This window comes from Manis javanica, chromosome 17 (genome assembly GCF_040802235.1).
Source record: "Manis javanica isolate MJ-LG chromosome 17, MJ_LKY, whole genome shotgun sequence".
In the NCBI taxonomy this organism is placed as follows: Eukaryota; Metazoa; Chordata; class Mammalia; order Pholidota; family Manidae; genus Manis; species Manis javanica.
The window spans coordinates 61747623-61773200 of NC_133172.1; positions in this window are offsets into that span (position 1 = coordinate 61747623).

Sequence of the window (25578 nt, forward strand, 5' to 3'; positions counted from 1 at the left end):
CATGGATTTTATGGGTCAGAATTTTAGGCCCCTCTGTTCCGCAAGGTCTGGGGCCTTTGCTGGGAAGACGCAAACAGCTGAGGGTAGCTTGCACGCTGGGGGGGTGAATCATCTGAAGGGTCTCCATGCGCACGTCGGGTGCCCGGAGGACTGGAAGCTGGGCACAGCACGGGCGGTCAAGTGGGATGGCACCATGAGGCCTCTGCGTGTATCTTGGGCTTCCTCACAGTGTGGCGGCCCCAGGGCAGTGCCATGGACAAAGAGGAAGCCGAATGGCTGGTTATGACCCAGCCTTGAATGCTGTCTAGTGTCACTTCTGCCACCCGCTCTTGGTCACAGCAGTCACAGGCTGCCCAGACAGTGGACTGGGCAGAGACCCCACCTCTTCATGACAGGCCTGTGAAGGAACTGGCAGCCGTCTCTTAAAATTGCCGCCGGAGCTCAGAAGCATCTCCTTTGCTATCCATCCCAACTTCCCCACCCCCTTTAAAATTTCTTCTGCCCTCCCCCTGGAAGTCCTGGCCCCTTTCTGCCCTGATGCCTGGGCTCCCAGGCATGACTCTGATGGCTGCTGTGTGACACAGGTCCCCTCCCGACCTGGGATGTGGTGGGTGTGTGCAGGGAGCTTCCGGCTAGCTTGACTTGGCTGCTATGGCGAGAACCTTGTGTAGCTTTGCTTTTCCTCCGCTCGTCCTCAGCTCCGTAGCTCGACCACAGTCTCTTGGTGAAACAGGAGACTTCACAGAAGGTCATGATGCCCTTGGTCATGGCGTTTGAGGGGCTAGGAAGGCCCTGGCTGAACTTCCATCTCTACCGCCTGTATCTGAGAGAGAGGGCAGCTTAGGAGAATCCCAGGTGCCCGTGCCCCGCTTCCCCATTTGTAGGCTGCTTGTGAAGACTGAACCCTTCACAGCAACTCACAACAGTGCTCGGCAAACAGCCAGCGGTTTATTGGTGTGAACTGTCGTTACTGCCAGCCGAGCAGGGCCCTGGCTTCGTTTCCCCCAGAAGCAGAGCCGGAGGCAAGGATTTGTGTGTAAATAGTCCACGTGGGAGGTCATCTCAGGAAATCCTGGGAGGGGATGGGGACCGGCTGAGGAAGGTCATCAAGCCGGTGACCCCACGGCCATTAGGGCGTGATCCTGCAGGGACTCTGGGAAATGGCGAGGCACCCGAGCCCCTGCTGAGGGAGCCAGGTATTTATCCACCTACCCCTGCCTTCTGCTGGCGGAGGGCTGCTCCCGGGGGCCTTGGTGACATGGTACACTTGGGACTTGCCTTGCACACAGGGGGAGCGGCTCTGCAGCCCGGAGAAGACTCGGCTGACTCGGGGGCCGGCAGCTGGGATTCGCCATGCCAACCGGGGCAGGAAGAGTGAGGCATGTGGCGGGCACAGGCAGCATCCTCCCCACAAAGCGCTGTCACCATTACTGAGAGGGGGGACCTGTGGTGCCAGAGTGCAGCCTCTAGACCCGGACGGCTGGGGCTCAGTGTCCAGCTCAGTGTCCGCTGGCTGTGTGTCCTTGGGAAAATCACTCAGGCATTCTGCTCCTTGCTTTCCTCACCTGTAAAATGCGGGTAACACTACTGCCTATTGGGAGGATTAAACGACTTAATAAGGGTAAAGAACTTGCAACGGTGCCTGGCACATAGTAAGTACTAAGAAAATGCTTATATTTGTCTTTAAACATTATATATAAACATTTATAGTTATTTATGTAATTAAATTACTTCACTATTAAATATTGATATCTTATAAATACAGAATTAAAATTATATCGACTGTACATAATTAAACAATCCCACCCAATTACTTAGTAATTGCTCCTTATTAAATAATCATGTGATAAACTACACACTTCCGTAATTCTACATTTGACTATCTTTCATGGTAAGTATTTAACTTTATATAATTACATTAATTTTCACCTAATCATATGATGATTAGGTAACTATTATAATTATGTAAATAATTTAATTGTGGTGAGATTATGAAATAATTTAACATAATTTCTTATTTACTATCTGCTTTGAGCAAGGGGAAAGACCATCCGCGCTGTTACCACTCTGATGCTGGCACTCAAACCAGGGCCTGGCATGTAGGGGTGCTCGGTCAGTGTTTGTTGAGTGGCTGACTGTGGTGAGGTCAGGACTGTGGTGGAGAAAGAGCAATTAGTAGGCGAGGCCGCCACAGGACATGGACATGGACACAGCAGGCGGGCCCCTGTTAGAGGAAGAAGGGGCTGTGGTAAGCAGCACTCCCGGCTGCTGGGTGCATAGCAGGTGCTCAGGACATGGTCGTCCCCTTTCTCTCCTCTTGTTCCTATAAAAAAGGGCAAAGATGAGAGGGATCTCATAGGGTTTCTGTGAAGGGAAGGGACCCAGCAGAAGTCTTGCAGCAGAAGATAGTGTGAGCGTGTGCACAGGCGTCCCCCCTTCCAGTCTTCCCGAGGAAACTGTAATTGTAAGCTCAGTTTTTGCCTTCCCCTGCCTCAATGGATTGTTTCTCACTGGAGAGAGACCAAGCTGATCTACAGGATAAAGACAAAGGTCAGGGGCCAGGTGCAGGGGACCAGGAAAGGGACAAGTACACCTCTGAATGCTGAGGGAGTCCTGGGACGTGTGCGACGGGGTGCGCGGAGCAGAAATGGCTTTTACAAAGGCTGTGATGGGTTATCTGCGTTCGTCTGCCTCCTGGCTCTCAGTACATGAAAACGGGGGATTTGAGCTCACCTGAAATTGCATTTGGTTGTGGAGTTATGTGCTGTCAGGAGGGACATTTCTGAGACTGAGCCCCTCGGATCTCCTGGCTTTATCAGGGTTACACATGTGTCTCAAGTGCCTGGTATTATCAGGTGCTTCCTTCAATTATAAGGACCAGAGGGAGTTAGAAAGAATCATGAATCTTGAAAATGAAAATCTGTCAGAGAAACACAAGAAGGAGGGACTCTGGCTGTTTTCTCGCAGAGCTTCTGGGGGGAAAAAATCACAGTGCACTCAGCAGGCTCAGATGTTATCTCTCCACTCAGCAGTTCCCTTCCTGTAGCATTTGCAAAAGCCTTTCTTCTGGCCCCCTCGCTCCCCCGTCAGAAGCATGCGTTGCGCAATCCAGGCCAGTTAGAAATCCTGGGCCCAGAAATAAAGCGACTGTTGCTTTCGTGTCCGTGCGCGTTTGCGCTCGGTCCCGACGGAGGCGGCAGGCAGTGTTTGCAGGAAGCAGATGGCCTGGTCTACTGTACATTTCAGAATATTTCAACTGCAAGGCTGGCTGGAGCTGTTGCCACAGACGGGGCCACAGGACAGAAAAGGGACCCCTGGGGGCTGAGCTGCTGGGTGGCAGGCTCAGTGGTCCAGAGGTAGGCCTGATGGGAGGTCAGGGGGGTGTTTGGAGAGAAGGAAGGAGGTAATGGGTTGGAAAAGTGTCTGAATTCTCAGGTCCACTGTGGGCAGATGTAAAGGGCACACAGAGGGACTGAGATGTCAATGGGACCTGAGTTCAAATCTTGACTCGGTTGCTGATTAGCTGTGAGACGTTGGGGAAATGACGTCCCTTTGCTGAATTTCAGGATCCTTGGCTATAAATGATCCACTGTACCTACTTCACTTGGATGCTGTGAGGATGAGTCGCCCTGGCCTCCTGGAATCCTTCTGGGGACTAAATGAGTTCAGCCTCATACAGTGTGCAGGCAAGTGCCGGGCACACAACAGTAAGCTCTGGAGAAACGTCACCTGTTGGCATAACTCTAAGGCCACCACTCTAATGACAGACCTGAGGTAGAGGGTTTGGGTCAGCCTCTCCCTGCAGGCAGGTAATGTGGGCAGCAATTTGGGAGACTGCTCAGTGGTGTGGAATCGAGTGGACGGAGCTAAGAGGTCTTCAGAGGGGCCTCTCCAGGGAGAGTAGTTTAATGCCCTTTGGGCATCTCCTTGGGCACACGCTCTTCCGGGCTTGTTTTGCTGGCTGTCTTCTGTTATCCCAGTATCCGCCCTGCTCACTCCCTGGAAGCTGACCTCCATGGACCACTAACAGGCCCCTCCACCCTCTGGGTTCAGCCAGTGGGAGCCCCAGCAGGAAGTCGGAGGGAAAAAGCAGAGAGAAGTCAGGGTGCTCGCACACCAGTTTCCTTCCTGCATCTCCCCCGGTTGGCTGTGTTCCTTCCAAGCCTGTGGACCCCCTGTGACTCTCCCTGGGCTCCTGGAGCCACTCCGTCCCCTGGGCCCTTTGGCATCGCCACCTTTGAGTGGTGACAGCTGTGGTGTTGCCAGTCGTGGCTACTGCACATGCTCTCTCTTCTGGTTCCCTTATACCAGCTGTCAGCAAATCTGGCAAATATGGCCCACTGCCTGTTTTTGTCAATAAAGTTTTATTGGAACACAGCTGTCCTCATTTTTTCGCATATGGTCTGTGGCTGCTTTTGTGTCACAGTGACAGAGTTCAGTAGTTGCAACAGACACCACATGGCCCCCAAGCCTGTACTATTTACTGTCTGATCCTTTTCAGCTTTTCAGAGCAGTTTGTCAAGCTCTGCCTTGGACGCCATTCACAATTCAGAGATGCATCCCCTTGCAGATGAGCCCCCCAGGGGCCCTGGTGTGCGTTGGATCCTTGGAGTACCCTGGGAGGTAGGTGTTCTTCTCTGCGTTTTGCAGATGAGGAAACAGAGGCTCAGGGAGGCCAGATGCCCTGGATGAGGTTAGTCCCACGGGCAGCTGGGATGGGGCTGAGATCCGAACCGAGGGAGTCCAGCTCCAGAGAGAGGCGTTGCCGGCAGGCTCGCCCTCTTCCCTGGGGTCACTCTCCACCCCCTGGATGGCTGTGCCCCCCAAGCCAGGATGCCTTCTGTGCGCATGGCGGACAGAGCGGCATAGGGCCCTGGGTTCCACCTTTTCTGCCGGCAGCCCCTCATGGTTGGCAGACGCCCTCACGTCCCGCCTGCTGGGGCCTGGTCTGGCCTGGGAGGCACCTTTGTGCATCTCTTTTCACCACGTTGGGTGCTGATTGCAGCGTAAGCTCTGCAGACGGAATCTCTTTTGTGAATTTCGGAGCTCTTGGTGAGAGAGGGTCCCTAAAGCCCTTAAATGCCAACAACACTCCCCTCTCCCTCACCCCCCAGGCGCTGCCAATGGGGAGCAGGCAGGAGATGCTTGCAAGACCCCCTTTAATTGCAAGCAGGACCAGTTCCCAGCCCCTCAGAGCCCTTGCCCCTCCCCGGGCTGGGGTGCCGTCTCATAGGTGTCATCATTTCTCTCACCATCATCCTGTCAGTGTCATTGTCCTTGCATGTCAGAGCATCTCCACCAGGGCTGTGTGCCCCTTGGTAACCCCTGCCGACTCTGCAGACCAAGGGAGTCCAGCTTGGGAGGGAGATGCTACTGGTTTCTAGTGGGTTGAGGCCTGGGGTGCCATTCAACACCCTGCAGTGGCCGCTGCGACTAGAATTATCCACCCCGAATGTCAACACTGCAGACGTAGGAAGCCCTGCCATAGATGCTGATCTTCTTGAGGGAGGGAAGTGTCTGTCTGCTCGCCATTAAATCCAACACATAGTACGTGCTCCACAAGTGGTTCTCGAGCGAGCGAATGCTCGCCCTCCCAGGACCTGGGCTATCCGTACTTCCTGTGTCCAAGGCCCTGAGCCATCCAGGTGCCATGGTGTGCCCTGGGCACTGGGGCTCAGAGGATGGAGCAGAAGCTCCGTGGTGCCATGGTGGGGGTTGGAAGGGCCTTGGTGGAGGCATGAAGGAGGAGGGCAGCAGCACGGGTGGGGCCTGGAGGCTGGGCAGAAGGGGGCCCATCTAAAGACCTTGGGAAGCAAACCAAGGCCTTGGTGCCCGGGCCGCTCTTGCACAGCCACGAGGAAAACAGTGGGCTCCAGGCCTCCGCCTGGCCCGACCAAAGCTGACGGCTTTAAGCCAAGACAGTTTTACTCAAGCGGAGCCTGCTTTTCAGAAGTCTCGGGCAAGGGTGTGGGACGCGGGCTGCTCTGAAACACAACGTAAGTCCCTCCGGTGTGCCTCTTGCTTCCGGAGTGTAATGGTGATGAGATCACTTCCCTTGCCTCAGGCGTGAAAACCCGTTGACACCAGAGGTCAGCAGCTGCCACCCCCTCGGGCTGTAACCCCCTGCCCTCAGCCGGGGCTGGGAAGGGCTGAGGTGGGTGTGCTGTGCCCCACTCTGCCCTGTTTGTGACGGTGTGACCTCTTTGACCCTCACCTGGCAAGCAGGTGGCAAGCCACAGTGTGATTACATTCTGTGAAAGGCCTTTGATGCTGTGGGGCATGCCGGGGGTGGGCATGTGCCCAGGCCCCTTGGGCTGCTGGCTCCTGCCCACATTCATGCCCCTCCCCCCCATGAGGGGGACTGTGTTGGGTGGGAAGATGGCACTATCTTGACTTTTAGGGTAACCACTTCCTGCTTTTCTTCATACTTTACCTACCACTGAGCCCCGAGACACACGTCACACAAACAGAACTGTACAGTGGGTACCCCTTTGTGTCTGGCTTCATTCGCTCAACGTCACACAGGGTCGCCCCAGCTGTCGCGAGTAGCTGAGGTCAGCCACTGGCTTCCATGGCTGCGCTGCATCCCGTGGGGGACTCTGTCGGGATTCTTGCCATCGTGATTCTTGCCGTTGTCTGAGGGTGGGCGCTTGGTTTGTTTCCAGTTTTGCTGCCACTGATGGCGCTGTGTGCGTGCTCCGGGACCCCCGCTTGGTCGCCAGGCTTCTGAGTCCCGGGTGTGCACGTGCTCGGCGTGGCTATGTACCGTGGCTGCAAGCTCCTTACCCGCTCTCGGGGTCCCTGAGGAAGTGGGGGATCTGGGTCGGGATGAACACAGGGCTCAGCTGGGACAGGGGGAGGCAGCAGGGCTGCCATGGTCGCGATGGGTGGGGTCTTTTCTTCTTGGACTCTGTCCTACTTCAATAGCTCAGAGGGCACGGCGATCTCACAGTGGCATCTTGGTGGTCCGTGCACTTGGGCTGTTGTGGCTCTGGTCCTGCTTGGTAATTATGGATAAAGCGGCACAGTGTCTGTTTGCCAGGGTTTGTGTGGATATTCGATCTCAACTTCTTTGGGGGACTGCCTGGCAGCACAATTGCTGGATTGTTTAGTGAGCCTATGTTTAGCTTGGTGAGAAAACTGCCTGACTGGCTTCCAAGGAGGACGTGCCACTTGCGCATCGCCGCCAGCAAGGAGGGAGCTCTTGTGGCCAACAAGTTCGTTTTTTAAGCCTTTGCTCCATCTCGCCTCCACTAGCCAGGGGTGATTCCTGCCTCTGACACCAGGGCCATGGTATGCCCAGGGCTCTGGTTCTGGCAAGATGTGGGTTCAGTCACACAGCCCTGCTGTTTGCCTCCATGGGAACGTGGGTGGGTCAGTTATCACTCTAACCCAGGTCTCACTTCCCTCCGCTGTGGACAGGAGGTGGGTCCTCAGTGGTGTGGATGCTGGTAGAGCAGATGGGGTGCTGCACTAACCTGGGGAAGGCAGGCCTCCATGACCATCAGCCACCCTTGTAACGGACCCAGACTCTTAGAAAGTCCAAGGGAGAAGGAGCCTGTGGTAGACAGGATAAGACCCCCAAGGAGCCCATACGTAGTGCCCGGAAGGAACTTTGAATGTTACCTTCATGGCAAAGGGACTTTGCAGGTGTGGTTGGGTTGTGGCTCTTGGGGTGGGGAGGACTCTGGATTCTCCGGGAGGGCCCTGGGTCATCACAAGGATCCTGGGAAGGGGCAGGGTAGCCAGAGGAGACTGGAGTGGCTGTCTGCTGGCTTTGAAGGTAGGAGAAGGTTCCTGGGCCAAGAACCTTGGCGGGCGCCTCCGGAAGCGCCTGTAGAAGAGGCAGAGGCGCCCGCTCTCCCTGGGGGCTGCAGAGGGAACCAGCCCTGCCCACACCCTGGCCTGAGCCTTGCGAGGCCTGGTGTCATGCTGCTGCCCTCCCAACCGTGAGGGTGAATGTGCGTTGTTTTGAGTGAGTGGGTCTGTGGCCCCTTGTTACAGCAGCGGGAGGAAACTGGTGTGGAATCTGAGCAAGCAGATGAGGAAACCGAGGCCGAGACCAGGCCTCACGTGACCAGGGTCCCGACAGTGGGGACGCGCGGCCTGGGCTCTTCCGCCTCTTTCTCGGACCAGCCTCCTGCTTGGCCCTTGTTGACGAGTCCACCACCCCGATGGTGTCACTCAGAAGCTACGCTGCCCAGAGAACTTTGGGCACATGGTTGGAAATAGATCTGTAAGCCTCATGGTTAAATTTCTCCTCTCAGCCTGCTGCGAGGCTCACGACTTGCAAAGCCACTTCCTCCTGACCCGCTCCTGCCAGCCTCATCCTCACGGGGATTCCTGCCCCCTCTTCCCATCGGTCCCAACTCTGAGTGCCAAGCTCTCCGCACCCCCCCGGGGTCGGCCTTGAAGGATCTGCCCTTGGAAAGATCCCCGGCGTGTTCCCAGGCCAGGCTGCGACGAGGGATGGCTTTCTGGCTTAGAAGATTGTTTATGGGTGACTATTACTGTCTTTCTCGTTTTGAGGTTAAGGTCGGTGCTTCCTTTCTCTGGCTTGAAGTTCAGCCCTGACGCTGTCACAGCCAAGAAGCTATTTCCATTCAAAACCGCTATGAGTGTGGCACTTTCTCAAGAAATTTTCCTTAGTTTCCACCCAGTTCTTGGGCTCGACCTAAAGGTGATTTGGAAAATCTGAACAATATCATCAGATGCATTGTGTTGTGTGGGAGGAAAGGGGTTATTTTCTGAATGAGGCTTATAATTTCTGTTTCATTTCACATAGGAGTGCTTCAAAAATGCCAAAGATGTTTTTAAAAAGCCTGTGCTTTCCATAAAGACTCCCCCTAGGAGTAGCCTATAGCCTATGAGGTGTCGGTTTAGTCCTGGGCACACAGTAGGCGCTGAAGGGATGTTTATTGAATGAACAACCTACTGGGTGAATGTGTGAGCCATGAATCCTGAAGCAGCTGGAATGTCCCAGAACTTATTCCATGCTCTTCCTCTAATGTGGGTCCCGTGTCCTCTCCTCACCCTGAATGTTTCTCAGGTAAGAGCTATCCACCTTGATGTCTTCCAGTGGCCGTGAGACTCGCAGAATGGGGACTGCCGCGCGTCTCACTGCATCTCCCCGAGCCAGAGGGCCTGGTGGGGACGGGATCCCCTAGTCTGGAGGAGACAGGCAGCCAGGCTTACTGAGGTACCAGCGACCGCCCAGGCCCTGTGGGGGAAGTACACGTGTGTCACATTGGCAGGGGGGCGTCTCCCTAAGTAGGAAGGAGGCCCACGTTTACTGGGAACCCTTCATCTCATCTGCCTTCCCAACAACCTTAAAGATCATTATCCCCATTACTAGGGTGTGGAAATGGACTCAGCCGTGTGCACAAGTAGGCAAACTGCCCCAGGTCTGGGTGACAGACCAGAACTGCCTCTGAGCGGGCCAGCGATAGGGACGCTGCTGCTGACCACGGACACCCGCGCCCCCTTCTCCTTGCTCACCGAGCCCTGATTTTGTTCAGGCAGCTGCTCCGTCTCTGTGTGACTCAGGGCAAGCGGTCCCCACTCTCGGACAAGACCACTTTCTGTGACCGCTGACACTCTCCAAGATCAAGGACGGGTGCCCGTCCCCTCGACAGTGACCGATTCAGGAAGGAGCATGTGATCAAATGCTGGCCCCCAAGCTGGGAGGTAATGACCCTCTGGGGGCTTCTGGAGAGGGTCTCCTTCCTCCAGAGAGGTCAGGGGCAGGGGCAGGGTGCCCAGCTCCATGTGTGGCTGTGTCTGGGGGGGGGATGGAAATGCCGCTGCCATCACGCCGCCAGCCTGCGGGTGATGGGACACCTGGCTGGGGCGGGGGGCAGAGGAGTGACCACCTCTGGCTGCCTTGTTTTAGGATTCCTTGTTTTTTGGGGGCAGACATTCTTCTGAATCCAGAGTTTTCTGCTCCTTGCTACCCAAAGCACCCGAGGGGGCATGTGGTTCCTTTCTCACCTCCTCCTGTCCTCCATCCCACACCAGCTAAAAGGGTGGGAGTGCAGCCTCGTCACTTAACAGAAACTATCTCTCTGGGCCTCCGCCTGCTCGGCTGTAAAATGGGACTCTCCCCCGCTGCCCACTGCCCAGCGTGGCAGGGATGTAAGTGAGGTGTGGCAGGCAACACGAGCCCTTTCAGACCATCTCCGCACCACGCAGGGCCCGTGCGGGAGCATTCCACTGGCCCGCAGCACCGTCTGGGTCGCAGGTGCAGGACCAGGCGCTCCGGGGTTGCCCCTTTGCAGATGGGGACAGCGCTGTCGGCTCTCAGGTGGCTTATCCTGATCTTGCTCATGGCTCTGCGTAGGCTTTGTGCCCATGAACTACATTTAGTGGTAACAATGCCACACCATCCCCAGTCCTAGAGAAAGGGTGGCTGGGGCAGGATTGCCTTTGAGACTACATTCAGTCCTGAAGGGTCCTGGCCCCGTGTCTGTGGGGGGGGGCAGGGCCACGTGGTGCATCCTTGTGGGGGACACAGCGCAGTGCTTGCACATGGGAGCCGCACGAGCATTAGCTGTAAATAGCGACACCAACCGCGGTGGGGTCTGGCCGAAAGGAGCTTGCTGAGAGGATTCTGGACTGGTGCAGGAAGGGGCCTGAGGCCAGGAAGCCTCTCCTTCCCCATTCTTGTGTCCTGGTTCCCAGTCACACTGGGTGTGGGGGCATCGATGGGTGAGCCTGGTGGCGTGACTGCACCCTCACTCCCCTCTTGGTGGGGTGGGTGGGGCAGTGGGGACCCCCCCCTCCAGGCAGCAGAAGGCTCTGAAGGCCCAAATCAGAGCTGAACATCTCAGCAGAGCGGGCAGGTGTCCCTTCCATATTGATGGAAGGGACCATCAATAAATCATAAGTGAAAATTTACCACCAAGATACCTTTGTTCATAAACCCTAGGCACCAACAAAGGGTTTTCAGTGTTTTTCTCTTGGTAGCCTGCTTTTGAACACTGGAATTTGTGGCCCATCACCTGGAAGATAAAAAACCTCAAATGACAGTGAATACATTGGTCAAAAGGGCATCAAGTGACAACGTCAGCCTAGTGGTCCCTCCATGTGGCCACAAAATCTCGAGAGCTTTCTGTCCTCTTTGGTCCCTGCCACCGGGTGAGAGCTCTCCCTGGCCTGACTGCCCTCGTATGGGTCCTGGGTGAGCTGTCCCATGGCTGCTGTAAACTTAGTGGCTTCAAACAGCACAGATCTGTTCTCCTACAGGTCTGGAGGGCAAAGTCCAATAGCCGGACTACGATCGAGGTGTGGGCAGCGCTCGGCTCCCCCTGGGGGGGCTGTTTCTGTGCCTTTTCCAGCTTCCTGGGGTGCCTGTGTTCCTTGACTTGTGTCCTTCCTCTGTCTGCAAAGCCAGCCGTGGCAGATTGAGTCCTCCTCACATCCCATCTGTCTCTCTCGCGCCTCCCTGTCCATTTTGAAGGGCATTGGTGTGCACAGGGGGCCCACCCAGATAATCCAGGAAATCTGTGTTGGGGTCTGCTGATCAGCAACCCCAATTGCCCTTTGTCACATAACCTAACACATCCACAGGGCCCTGGGTTTGGGACGTATATGTCTTGGGCTGGGAGACACCACCATTATTCTGCTTATCACGCTCAATGCAGTGAAGCTAAGCCAAGCTTCAAGGAAGGTGCTTCTGTCTTTCGTTCCTGTATCTTGTCGCTAAGTACACCATGCTCCTTCAGAACGCTCAGGGTGTTATGATACAGAGTTTTGGTTAGTCATTTAACAATCCCAGGAATGTTTGCTGACCACCCATGTGCCAAGCCTGGGTACACATCTGTGAGTGAACACATGCCTGTCCAGCGAGCTCAGGTTGCACGGACACCTACTACCTTTGGAGCATGTCCTGTATCACTTCCTGTGGTTGCACGACAACCCTGTGAGGTCGTTTTTATTGTCATTCCCCTCGTATGGATGAAGAAACGGGCATGGAGAGGTTAAGTAGCATGCTCAATGCCACACAGCTTGCTTGTCAGCGGCACAGCCGTCAGAATGCAGGACTCCTGTGCTCCCCCTTAGTTTCCTCTGATACTCGCTGCAGGATATATTGTTACAGCAAAACATCGCATTTCACACTGGGCAAAATTTGGCAGCCCACCAGTGAGGTCTCCTGCGCTAGCCTGCACGATGCCATGTTTGAGGGGCACAGCTTTCAGAGGCCCCACCCGGTCCCTCCTCTCTGCAGGTGCGGAGGGCAGTCAGCACCGAGCCAAGGAGTTCTGCACTAGAATCCAGGTCTCCTGATGCCGGTGGCCTTCTCCATCCAGAGCACTGAAGCTCGTGGGACCTCAGAGTACCCAGCTCTGTTGCCCTGGGCAGGAACCTGACCACAGCGTTGAGACTGCTGGTTACTCCTGGTATTTGCAGGCCCAGTGCCGCCTGACTCAGCCCAGCATGGACCCAGCCCAGGGCGCTACACTATCTCCTAAGGCTGGACCACGGGCATCCATGGTGTAGAGCAGGACCGCTTGCTCCGACCTCGCATCCAAACCCATCCAGCCCAGAATCGGACTCTTGAGACGGGGCCTGGGCACCTGAACTTCTGAAAGCCAGACTTCATTTTTTAGAGCAGTTTTAGATTTAAAGAAAAATTGCAAAGACAGTCCAGAGGGCTCCCGCCACTCCAGACGCAGCTCCTATCTGTCAGTGTGCACATTTGTTACGGTGAGTGACCAGGGTTGGATGTCGTTGCTGGCTGCGTCCGGCCTCTCTTCAGATCTCCTCAGCTCTTCTCTAGTGTCCTCTTTCTGCTCCAGGACCCCTGCAGGACGCCGTGTGGCCTTTGGGCCTCATGTCTCCCTAGGCGCCGCTGGGCTCGGACAGTCCCTCGGACTCGTGCGGACGGCTTCGAGGAGGGCTGGTCAAGACGGCCTTTCATTCTGGGTTTGCCTGCTGTTGCCACCATCGTGGGCCTGGAGTCCGGGTTTCGGCAGGAAGGCCCAGGGCCAAGCAGCCTTCTCTCCGTCGCATCAGCGTACCTTTTCTGGGGGTTGGCCTTGGTCGCTGGCTGGAGTGGAGTTTGTCAGAACCAACCACTGGACACTTTCTCTTCTCTGCCTCCCATCCTGTCTTCTGGAGGAAAACCACCCAGATGCGTGGAGGAGCTTTTCCTGGGGGCAGACGGAAGGCGTGCAGTGGCTCAGGCCCTGGCCTCTCCTGGGGAGCCTGCCGTCTGGTCTGCACGGAGAGCAGCAGCCCAGGTCGTCCCCACGGCTCTGCTTGACACACACAGGGTGCCTTCACTTTGCAGCTGTTCAAGGTGTTCGTTAGAAAGTTGATCTGAGCCATCTTTTCAGAAGCCCACGAGCGTGGTGCTCCATTCCTTCGTAAATCCCTCCTGTGGCTTCTGATTGCTCTCAGGCGCCCACACCCTCTGTGTGGTTGTGAAGCTCCGTGCGTGGGGCCTGCCCAGCCCGCCCTCGAGCCCTATCTGCCCCCGCACCCCCTGCGGACCAGGACCCCGTGCCCTGGACTTTCTCCTGCGCGCCCCCACCCCCTTCCGTCCGCCCTTCCTCTGCCTGCAGTCCAGCGCCTTTCTGTTTCCTTCAGATTCCGCCTCCAGGACTTCTTTAGGAAAAAATTCCACTTTTTTAGGAAAATTTTTCCTGACCACCCTCCAGACGGGGACAGTTCCTCCATCACGCGCTCGCAGAGCGCGCCCGCAGCACTCACACGCCATGCGGGCGTGAGTTCCGGATCGCAGGGGCCGCCGGGCCCGCTCCCTCCGCCAAGACTCCTGCTGGCGTCTCCCACTGTCACCCTGCCGGTCTTTAGGTCTTTATTGCAAAACAAGCTGCCCCAGGTCAGCGGTGTAAACAACAACCACTTTGTTTGGACTCATAACCCGGTGGGCCTGGAGCTCAGGCAGGACTCAGCTGGCCCTTTTGCTCCACGTGGCAGCACCAGCAGCCCCTCTGTGACTCAGCAGGCTGGTGGGACGGTCCACTGATGGGGTTGCAGGAAGGCTGGCTCGGCTGTGCCCCTCCATCTCCAAGTGGCCTCGGGGCCTCTCCAGGGCTAGAGGACTCCTTGTAAGGGGCCTCAGACATCAAGACTGAGTGCCCAGAGACACAGGAGGACGAGGTTGCCCGCTGCCTGGCTCAGGCCTGGAAATGGATGCCATGCCATCCGTTCCTATTCTGCTGGTCAAGGGGGGCCCAGCACTGGCTGGACTGGAGGACAGGCCCTGGTCCTGGCCCTCGGTGGGGTGGCTGTCAAGGAACGTGGGGTCATCTATAGCCCACCATGGCTCTTTAGCCTTTGAAGCGATGGGGACATCACTGTTTTATACGAGCTGTCTGCAGGGGACTCGGACTTTCAGAAGTTCACCTTTTCTGTTGCGTGGATCGCGCCTCCTGCTGCCCCACAGATTTGCCTGGGCCCGTCCCTGGATGCTACAGGAGCCGCTGTCTCTTCCCCGGGACAGCGGGCTGGAAGCCTGCCTCCCCTGAGGGCCTTTGGCTAATTACAATTCCTGTGTGTCGTGAGTCTCATGCAGGGCCTGTGCTCTCAGATTGCCGGCATTGTCTCAGCTGTATAGGGTGGGAGCTGCCAGGGGAGCATTTCATTCTGGGGGCGAGGGATTGGGGCTCAGCAGGTGGAGCCCTTTCCTGAGGTCGGCCTGCCCAGATCTGGAACTAGAAGCACTTGGCAGCTTTTCCTCTCAGATTGGTTCTGTTAACCTTCAACTGATGGAGTTTTCAGAACCATAGTCTGTTCGTTCATTCATTTATTCATTCATCCCCCCACCTACTTACCCATCCACCTCCCTACCCGCCCACCATCCATCAGACATCGATCTACAGGCCCACCACCCGTGGTGCCCTTCTTGGGACTCAGGGTCAAAGGAATTGCCCCTGCCCTAAAGGGGCCCACCATCTTGATGACCCCAAATAATTCTAGGGTGGCTCCTGTTCAGAGATTCTGGGACTTTAAGACTCGGGTACCTCTCTCCTTAGTCTCTCTGTGGCCGCCCTGGACAGGGTGCAGATGATGGTTCAAGGTGGGACCATCTCATTTGCATTTTTTACCCTTCTGGTCTCAGTTTTGCAGAGGAAACTTTTCTGGAAGTCTTAAAAAAACACACAGGAAACTGTGTCTTGTGTTCTTTGTAGCGAGTCCTGTGCTAATTTTGAACCAAGCTTTATTTTTCTTTATTTTTAAACCCAGAGTCTAGAGTGTGAGAGAGAGGCTTCCTCAGTGAAGTGGCAACCTCAGCCCTGGACCTGCATGGGAGGTGGGGATGAGAGGACCCCCTTGCTGGGGGGCGGCGAGCATGAAATGCGCACAGAGAGCCTGGGGCAGCACCTGGCAGAAACATACTCCACCCGTGGAGCCACCACTGTCCTGATGGCCGGTGTCAAGGTAGGTGCATGACCCAGGCCCTTAGCTGGCATCGTAACTGGGGAGTGGGCAGGAGGATGAACATGCTGGCAGTGAGTGCCCTGGAATCCTGGCCCTGCCACCTACTGGCTGCGTCACTTTGCCAAAGGGTTCCGACTCTGTGCTCTGCTTCCATTTATAAGCTAGGGTGACACTGATAACACCTGCTTCAGCGTTATCTTGAGGGTGACAGGAGGCAGTACACACACACACACACACACACACACACACACACACACACACACAGGCTTTTCCCAGGGGACACAGGTTCCCAGGCACTGCTGGTCCAGGAAGCCAAGCAGATGCAGGTGGCCCGAGAAAGCTGTCAGGCGAAGAAATGCAGGTGTCCAGCTGGCACTGCAGGGTATGAGTGAGTATGGGGGTGGCAGTGACTGCCACACAGTGTCAGGGGTAGCCCCCCAGGTTCAAGAGAATTGCCCCTTTGAGGTGCTTGAACATTCTCAGTTGTGCTGCTGGCATCACCAGGTGGGACTGTGTTGCTGTGTCTGCTGTCTCTTAGGGTTGTACCCCCAGGCCTTCTTCTGACCACATCTCCCCCTGTGATGAAGCCACCACCACTGGCTGACCACCTCTAAGTCCTTGTCTTTAGCGCTGTGAAGGTTTCTGGAAATGCCTAAGGAGCACCCCCTGACCTCTCAGTCAAGATGGCTCATAAGCACCGCAAACTCAGATTGTCTTAACCCACATTCCTTATTTCGACCACTGCCACCCCCCACACCAGCTCCCCCTCCTGGCCTCTGTGTCTCTGCGGAGGACAGCTGCTGAGACCAGAGACTTGAACGTCTCTCTTGCCACATTGCTCCCTCCGGGCCGTGATCGTCTGTTGCCTGAATCATTACCATGGTGGGGTAACTATTTCCCCTGCAAACATTTGGCCGCCCTTCTAATCTGCTCTCTTCACAGCAGACAGAGCATCACCGAGCCACACAGATCTGATCGGGTCACAGCTGCTCAACCAGAACCGCACACTGACTTGCAGCTGTGTGTCCGATATGGTGGCCACCAGCCCTGCGTGGCTATCTAAATTCAAATTAATTAAAATGAAGTAATGACAGCCTTCCAGCTGGTCTTCAGCCTCCCTGCTGTGCCCCATCAACTACACAGAGCCAGAGAGAACCTTCTAGAACCTGGCTCTTATGGGGCCAGTGCCCAACATCCATCCTCTGTTTAGCTGTCGGTGGTTGCTGCTCATGCTCTCGTCTGGCCTCCTCCTCCTTGCCTCCCTCCATGATTCGCCCTCTCAGCCCTGCACTCCTGCCTGCCTGGTCCCTCCGTGCCTCCACACCTCCATGCTCGTCTCATTCTATCCTGTCCCTTCCGGGAAGGCAGAGTGCCCCGTCCTCTGTGTGCGCTTGCTACTTGGAGCACTCTTCGCCTCTCCTTGCTTGTGGAAGGGGCCGAGGCCCGGGTGTCCTGCCCGGCGGGTATCCTGGCTCAGCTGCACGCCTACCATGGGACTAATGACACTTCAGCTCCAGGGCCCCTTGCTTGCATGCGTCCTTTCCTGGCTCTGTGCCCGATTTTGTACTCTTCATCTTAAAGAGGGACCCTCAGTTATCAGCAGCAGGCCCGCAAGCCTAGATACACTCCGGGAAGCTGCTTGGCCCTGACAGCCTCAGGCTCCTCATGTTTAAAATAGGCATAGTAAGAGCTGGCTCACGGGCCTGCTGTCTCTGTCTCACAAGGAAACCGGGCAGTTTCAGGCATAATGCTGGGGGTGTGATGGGGGCAGAACACTTAAGTGTTGGAAAATATGATTTGATTGACAGGATAAGTAGGTGGTCAATAAATCACGGTTATTATTAGAAGTAATAGCACCAATTTATGGGCTTGTGGACTTAGTCCTCTTAACCTCGTGGGTGGCTGTTATTATTGCCCCATTTTATAGCTGGGGAAACAGGCTTAGGGAGAAGTGATTTGGTGCGTCAGGCAGCAGCCCTCTGGGGGAGTTGGGTCTTTGTGGCTCCAAAGCGGGGTCCATTCTGGGACGGTGCCGTTCCCCAGTGAGGCCAATGAGAGGGGGTTCTGCCTGTAGGGTACCCCTGCTTAGTGTAGGGACCCCGGCTGGGAGGCGCCGCCTCAGCTTCTGGAGCCGTGTGGGCGCCTCCTGTCCCTGATTTCTTCTCGTTTCTGTTTTAGCTCTTCTCATTCTGGATTTTCGTTTCGTCTCAGGCCCCTAGCTTGACACACACACGAGAGGTGAGTGAAGTTTCGGGGACCTTGGACATCAAGGTAGTTCCACAGTTTCAAGGTGTCTGGCGCCCGAGATTAGTCACGCACCTTCCTGATAAGAAAAGTGAAAACGCGAAGTTGAAAACTGAGGACGCGCTGCAACTTCCCAAATCCAGCTCCCCGCGTCCCACCCGAGGAGGAGGCGGCTCCCCGCAGGGATCGTTGGTGGAAGTCCCGTGTTTCGCTGGCCATGGAAGGGGAACTGGTCAGGGAGGTTTGGTTTCAGGATCTCACCTGACCTCCCCTGCAGCCCCCTCAGCAAGGTCTTGCTGCCCCTGCCCCAGGCCCAACCAAGCCCACGTGCGCCCTGCAGGGTGACCCCACCCCTCCTTTGGGCACCTGGGTTGGGCAGCTGCTGGCTTTGCTGTGAGGCCTGGCCTCGCTGTTGCAACATGAGCGGCTGAGGTTTCTGCGGCGCCTCCGTTCAGAAGGCAGCCCAGGTGCTGTGGGCAAGACATGTGCGAGAGACCGAATTAGACCCCCTTGGAAAAAAACACCGCCCTGCCTACTTTTCTGCAGGGCTCGAGTCTGGACCCACTCCCCGTAACAGACATCTAAGCCTGAATCTGGCCCTTGTGCCTGGCCAGCCATTTTGCAGAGTCCCCGGTCAGACATCCTGGCCTCGGGTCCTGTATCCTCTTCTTGCTGGGCTGCTCCCCACAACGGGCCTGTTTTCTCGCGCATACAATGAATACATTACTGGGACCTACCTCTCTGGGGGAGGCCGCCAGGATTGAGTGGATTCATGCATGTCGGGTGCTCACCATAGTGACAAGCATGGCTCACATCCGTGCAAAAGAGATGTTTATTGAATGCGGGAGGGGAGGGCGCACGCCTAAAATCATGGTCGCTGGAGATACCCATTTAAAAACCTCATTGGGAAATTATTTTAAATGTATAGAAAATTTATAAGGCAAGTGCAAGACCTCTCCTGTACTTTTCACCCACACTCATTTATTTTTTGTATCGGCTTTATGGAGATAAAATTCACAGAGCTTACAATTTGCTCATCCGAAGCGTGTGCATGGGGCAGTGCGGCCAGCCCCACTGTCCATTTTAGGGTGCTTTTGTGACTCCTTCTCCCCAAGCTCCACATACCCCCAATCCCTCCCCTGTTATGTCTTTTTTTTTTTTTTTAACTTTTACAACTTTGTGCCTGCTTTTCACCAGTGGTTTCCAAAGTTGGAGTCTTGGGATGCTTTTGAAGTGTTAAAGTGCTTTGCAGAGGCCTCCCTGCACCCCGCCATCTATTCACTGTCCCGTGTTTGTGAGCTCCTTGTGCGTGCCAAGCCCGACCTGGGAGCTGGGGCTGCAGTGGAAAGCGTCACACACATGGCCGGTTTTTGGGGGGTGGAAACAGGCCTGATCAAATCTTGAGAGGAGCCGTGGGGATCACAGCGTGGAGGGTGCTGGGGAAGAAACTGGGGAAGAGTGCCAGAGACCAGCAGGGGCCCTGGCATTGCTCAGGGAGTGAGGGCAGGCTGCCCGGACACACGGCGTGCGTGGGAAGGCTGCTCGGGGAAGGAGCACGTTGCGTGGCAGGACTAGCAAAGGCTGGAGGGAATCCATGTCCCACCAGTTGCACACCATTGTTTTGGTGCATTTATTTCATCATAATTCTATCCCATAGGACACTGCCCCCCTCCAACAAATAAAAACCTGCAACCCTTTTGTTTGTTTGTAGTCAAAGTTCCCTAGTTCGTTCTCTGCATTTCCTAATACACAGGAGCATATTAAAGGCTCTGAGCTGGGCACAGCTGGGCACGGCTCCCCCACGTACACCTCAGCTCTGCTGAGCACGCATGAGTGGATAGCCCTGGTGTCTGGTCCTGGGGGCCAGGGTCCGTTCTGCCACACCCCAGACCATCCTTAGAAGGCAGGGCCCCCCTGGGGGCTCCATGTCTGGGATCACAGCCCCAAGGCCCCACCTGTGTGAGGACAGTGGGCCTTCCCTAAGCCCCGTTGCCCAGAGGGTCATGGAATGCTCATGGCCCTGTGAGGTCCACGAACCGTTCTGCATGGCGGCTGTCCTGCTAGTGCGAAGTGGTGGCTTATGACAGCACAAACTCAGGGTTTCCAGTTCTGGAGCTGGGTCTCACTGGGAGGGGTCAGTGGAGCTGTCTCCCCCCAGAGGCTCCAGGGAAGAAGCCACTCGCTGTTCCAGATTCTAGGGGTGCCCCCATTCCTTGGCTTGGGGTCCCTCCTCCACCTTGAAGCCAGAAGTGGCAGGTGGAGTCCCCTGACTCTGACTCTCTCCCACCTCCCTCTCCACTTTTAAGGGACCCTTACGATAGCATTGGACCCGCCAGGTAACCCAGGCCGATCTCTCTGTCTTCCAGTCAGCCGATCAGCAACCTTAAATCCCCTTTGCCACATCACCTAGTGGGTCCACAGCTCTGGGGATTAGGAGGCGGGCATCTTTGGGGCCCACTGCCTACCATGCTGCTTATTGTTCCTGTGACATAGATGAATGAACCGAAGCTCAGGATGGCCAAGTGGCCTAAGACCGTACAACCAGTGTGGATCTGACAAGACCCCTGCACCTTCGTGCGGAAGCCAGGGGCCCACCCTCCTCCATCTTCAGCCCCCGCAGGTCTGACTCATGCTAGGTACTTCCGTTCCCCATGACCCACAGGCTCATCCCATTCCTGTAGCCTGAGCAGAGGCAGACACCACACTCAAAGCGGGGAGGGGGGCACTCCCTGCCCCTGCCCTCTCCACTCCCAGACCCCTCGCTTCACAGATGGGCTTCAACCAGAGACCTCACCACTCCCTTTCTGGGCCAGTTTCTGTTCATTTAATTGGACCTGTTGCGTGTTGAGTTGAGACCAGCTGGGAACACAGAGGGAGGTCAAAATTAGAAACCGTTAAGGCTGGAACCCATCTGGAGTGGCTCATCACTAATTAGAAGCCCTCTCCTCTGCCATGACAGGTTTCCACTTGGGGGTCTGCAGAGGTTGGGCTTGTGGGGGGAAGGCTGTGAGGTCAATATTCACTCAGCATTCCTAGTGGGATCTAAGATCTGCTGGAGAAACAAGAGAGATTGATGATAGCACAGAATCTTCAACCAGCCCAAGATCATGCACGTGTGTGTTACCCCCATGGGGAAGGAGTCAGGAAAATAATAATAATAGGCCAAGCTGCCCACTCACTAAACAGGCTTGTGACAAATCTCAGGAGAGCCCCTTCCATCTCCCCTGTCCCCTCCCATGGAGTCCTCTTCTGAAGCCCGCTTCCCCACCAAGATCCTGGCAGATACCGGTGGGAGTCGGAAAGCAAACAACGGAAGGTGGAGACCTGGGTCACTTGGACACTGGCGCATCTTCTCAGACCACCCGGCCTTCCCGGAACAGGTGCTGGGAGCCCACAGGTAGTGCCAGCCCCACCCCAGGCCCAGGGCGCCATAGCCTGCAGGCCCGGCCCGTGCTCCTCCGAGTCCGCCCCCCGTGGGGCTGCACACCTGTGCTTTAAAAGGCTCTGCAGGTGATTCTAATGCATGGCGTGGCTGACACTCCCCGTTTAAAGTTCTCTTTAAAAGTTCAGACCCTTCTGAGGGTGGCTGTAGACATGAATCGAATTTGGGGTTTTGTTTTTGTCTTTTTTCTGTGTGTTAATTTATTTTTGAAATGAGAATTTTAAAAAAATAATAGGAGGACACAATTTATATGCTATTTCCATTTGGAAAAGAAAGGCCAAGACTCTTGTCATGTGGAAGCTCTGCGTGAAGGCCGGTAAGGACACAGCTGTTTGGCAGCTGCTGGACACGGGACACACCCTGCTCAGGCCCTACGGGGGGACGCCGGCAGCCAGTGCAGGCCTAGACACTGCCCCTTTGAGGGGGGGGCTCACTTAAGAAACAGCAGTCCCTTCCCTGCTGGTGGGCATTGCTCCCCACACATTGGAAGGCAAAGAGACACCTGCTGGGGGGCCTGGGGGGCCGGGCAGGGCCTGCCTGGCTCATCCCTCCCTCCAGTGCCCTCTGGGCTCCCACTTCTTTCCATGGGGCTTTCTGCCAGAGGGGCTTCCGCCCGCTAAGCCTGGAGTGACCCCCCTCCAGCCCGTGGTGCTGGTGCTGCGGCTTTCTCAGCAGAGGCGCTCCTTTCTCACACCCCTTCTGGGCCTCCCTCTTCCCCAGGCTCGCACAAGCCCCCTCACGCCCACCCCGTCTGTGTCTGCGCTCTCCTCTCTCCAGAGCTAGATCCCGCCTGGGCTGGCTGTTAGGCATCACCACCTCCGTGCTGGCAGGAATGTGGGGTGGGGACGGGACACGTAGTGGGGCCATGGTGGGTGCTGGGGTGGCCAGGATGGGCTCCTGCCCCATACTGGGATTTGGGGAGGACAGGAGGAGGGGAGGCCAGAGCGAGTGTCCAGGGTCAGCTGGCTCAGGTGGGACACCTGGAGAAGAGGGCAGGTCTGGGAGCACGGGAGGCCCGCTGGGAGTCCTTTCAGCCTTGGACCCGAGCTGAGGGCAGTGGGTGGGCGGGCAGGGCATTGGCAGGGCCCTCTGCTTGGGGGGCGGTCTGGAGTGGCAGGTGAGTGGCTGGGGACCATTAGCCCACCCAGCGAGCAGCCTTGGGCCGGAGGCAGGTCTGGCCTTGCTGGATTGAGCGTGTGCACAGGGGGAGCGAACTGCTCCCACCAGGGGTTAGGGGGGACCCCGGTGACCCGTGAGCCTCAAATGCTGAGATTTCAGCAGGAGCCGGGCATGTATTTGGGGACAAGGTCTTTGGCTGTCTTGCAGCACCTGTGCCTGCCTCCCTTTCTGGCCCCTGGTTGTGCTTTGGGCGAGAAGGCCGCTCTGGGGCAGGAGTCCCGCATTCCTGAGAGTCCCTGAGGCCTCGGCCGGGCGGGGCGCTCCTGGCTGGCTGGGGGCCAGGGGGCCGCGGTGGGAAACCCGAAACAGCGGCTTGGGGGGTGGCGACATGAGGAAGGGAAACCAAGCCTTCTTGTTGCCCCCCTCACTCTACCATTGGTTTGGTTTGAACACATTTTCCCTGAAAGTTTTTTTAAATTATAAAAATAATGCAGCAACCGCATTATATAAAATTTGGAAAAGGGTAAAAAGAACCCCCCCCCCCCCACATCGCCCACACTAACCAGCAGCTCTCGGCCTTCCTTCTGGCTCAGGACTGTATTTTGAGCCGTGCATTTTTTTTTTTTTTAACATTATGTCATGCACGTTTTCCTCACTGCTACACAATCTTCCCAACTGCCTTTGGAGAGCTTGGGCAGCACCATGGGGCTGGTGGGCTGTCCTGTCTTGAGCTATATTGTGCGGGTGGCCCTGTAGATGGCTTGGAAATCTCCATTCCTCAAGGTAACGATGCAAATGCCTGTGTATTTCTGCTGCTTTTTAATTACTCTCTTAGAATGACATCTAAGGCCCAGTGTGATCTAGCCCCTGGTCAGTCCTCCCTCCCATGAGGCCTCACGGGATCCTCACTGTCCTGGGATGTACTGAGCATGGTCCTACCTCAGGGCCTTTGCACGGCGGCTCCCTCCTCCCAGAACACCCTTCTCGCAGTTGTTCATGTGGCTTTCCCTTTACTTCCTCACGGGGTCTGCTCTCATGTCACTTCTCGGAGAGGACTGTCCTCATTTTCTTTGTTGTTCAGCAGTGATATTGGACGGGCCCATTCGGGAGAGTGGTGGCTCACAGCTGACAGAGCCTGGGCATGAAGAAGTGGCCCATCAGTGTGCGGTGGCCAAGGCTGGGCCCCGGGCTGCTGAGTCAGTGGATGCATCCCATCCCCCACTCTCCTGGGACAGCCCCACCCGCCAACCTGCCCGCTGGGCTGTGCAATGGCCCCAGGCAAGCTGAGGTCTTGATAAGGGGCTGAGCCCTGGGCCTCATCACTGGTACCTCCAGTTCTGCGGGTCTCTGAAGGGCCTGGGCATCTGCATTGTCATTGGCTTAGTGGGTGGTCCTGATGCAGCAGACACCTCCCCTGCGCATCTTCCTCTCCCTCTGCCCCCATCCCCCACCCCGGGGAGGGTGACTCAGGGTGGATGGCTGGCACCGGCGTAGGGCACCGTGTCCCCCATAACCGGCACAAGGAAACCTCACTTTCACAGGTGCTAATTAAAGACAGGAGACAAAACGCTCTGGACTCTTAGATCTGGAACACCTAGAAATCATGCAAGGTTGTTTAATTTTGACTTGAAAAATTGGCTTTATTTGTAGAGCTGTTTTGGTTCACAGTAAGATTGGCAGAAAGTACAGAGGTTCCTGTCTGTACCGTGCCTGCACCCCAAGCCTCCCCATGGCCTCCCAGCTATTAGCACCCCACCACAGTGGGGCCTTTGTAATAATCGATGGACCTATATTGACACATCATTGCCACAGTCTACAGTTTGCACTGGGATTCCCTCTCGGGGGCAGACATTCTGTGAGTTCTGACGAGCACACAAGGACATGCATCCCCCACCACAGGGTCCCCGCGTGTAGGTCCCCAGCCCTGAGAATCCTCTGCCCCACCTACCCTTCCTCCTGTTTCCCAAACTGGGAAATCCAGTTTCAGGGGAGGGGTCATGGCACGGGAGGCACACAGCGGCCCTCTCAGAACATCTATTTTAATAAAAAATTTGGGAGGATTGGCTAAAATAATGTAACTGGTCATTAGAAATGTTTTATTACAGTGAAAAGTAAGTTTTGTGGAGTAATTGCAAAACACATAGGAACTTTATGGGTAAGACCAGATACTTCAAAGACCTGTGGGCCTTCTGAGTGGTTTGCTGGTGGAAATTTAACCACTGACTCTCCAGAATTAAAAGCACCTGCCAGTTTCCAGAGCATAAATCCTCCCGCCATGGCTGAGTTAAGCTCTGTGGGTTGGTGCAGCAACGTCCCTGGCCTTGTAAGCTTGGATCAGGTGAGGCGGGAGGTGGGCAAATTGTTTTTCAGTCTCTCAGGGACTTACTTGCAAAGTCAATACCAGAACGCAGCTCCCGACCTGCAGGCAAGCAAGCTCTCTGCCACACACTGAGCCTGAAGTTCCAAGCGGGGACTGAAAAACTTACTGTCCCACATCAGTAAGGGCTGTCGGCAGTAAAACGTCACGTGGGCTCCGCAAGCTCACAATGATTCAGTAACAGCAAGCTCCCTGTTCAAGTTTACACCCGTGGTTCCCTCTCCTCGTACTTATTCACTTACTCATGAGCTAAGCGGGAAACTGTTCACTGGGTGCCAACTTCCCACCAGGCCCTGCTTTAGGCACTGGCGATGCACAGCCGTCTGTACTCCATGGAGTGGGGCTCAGGTGCTCACGGCCTCAGGAGAATGCTCAAAAAGCGGCCACAGAGCGCAAGATCAGCTTGGAGGTTTCTGGATTTTTCCGTCTGCCTTTTCTCGGGCTCTTGTCTTTGCAGCTGTCTGCTGACTTACGGTGCTCCTTGTGGGCGATGCGCTTCTCAGGGCAGGGCTGGGTCTTATTTCCTCTCGTAACTGCACACCCAGAGCAGGGCAGGTGCTCAGTGGGGATTCATGGAGCAAGACTCCTCTCGTGGGGGATTCTGGCTGTTGTTTCCACCCGGGGGTCTGGTCTTCCTTACATCAACATCATCATACAATTCCAAGTTTATCGGCCAAGGGGAAGGGCTGGTCACTTACAAAGAAGCTCCCCTGGCTGCAAAGGTGTTGGGGGATGGCCACATCGTGGCAAAAGGCCGAGTCTGGAATCTGACCAACGTGGTTTCAGATCCCATCTCTACCCCTGCTGGGTGACCCTGTGGAAGTCCCTTCCCTACACCGAGCCTCAGCTTCTCCACCTGTGTGATGGGGGATCGTTGAGCACCCCACTGGGCTCCCTCTTCAGGGTGTCCTGGCTCCTGGAGTCGACCTCCAAGGTTTGCTGTGGGTCAAAGGCACCGGAAGTGCCTCACTGTGGAGCACAGGGGGGCACA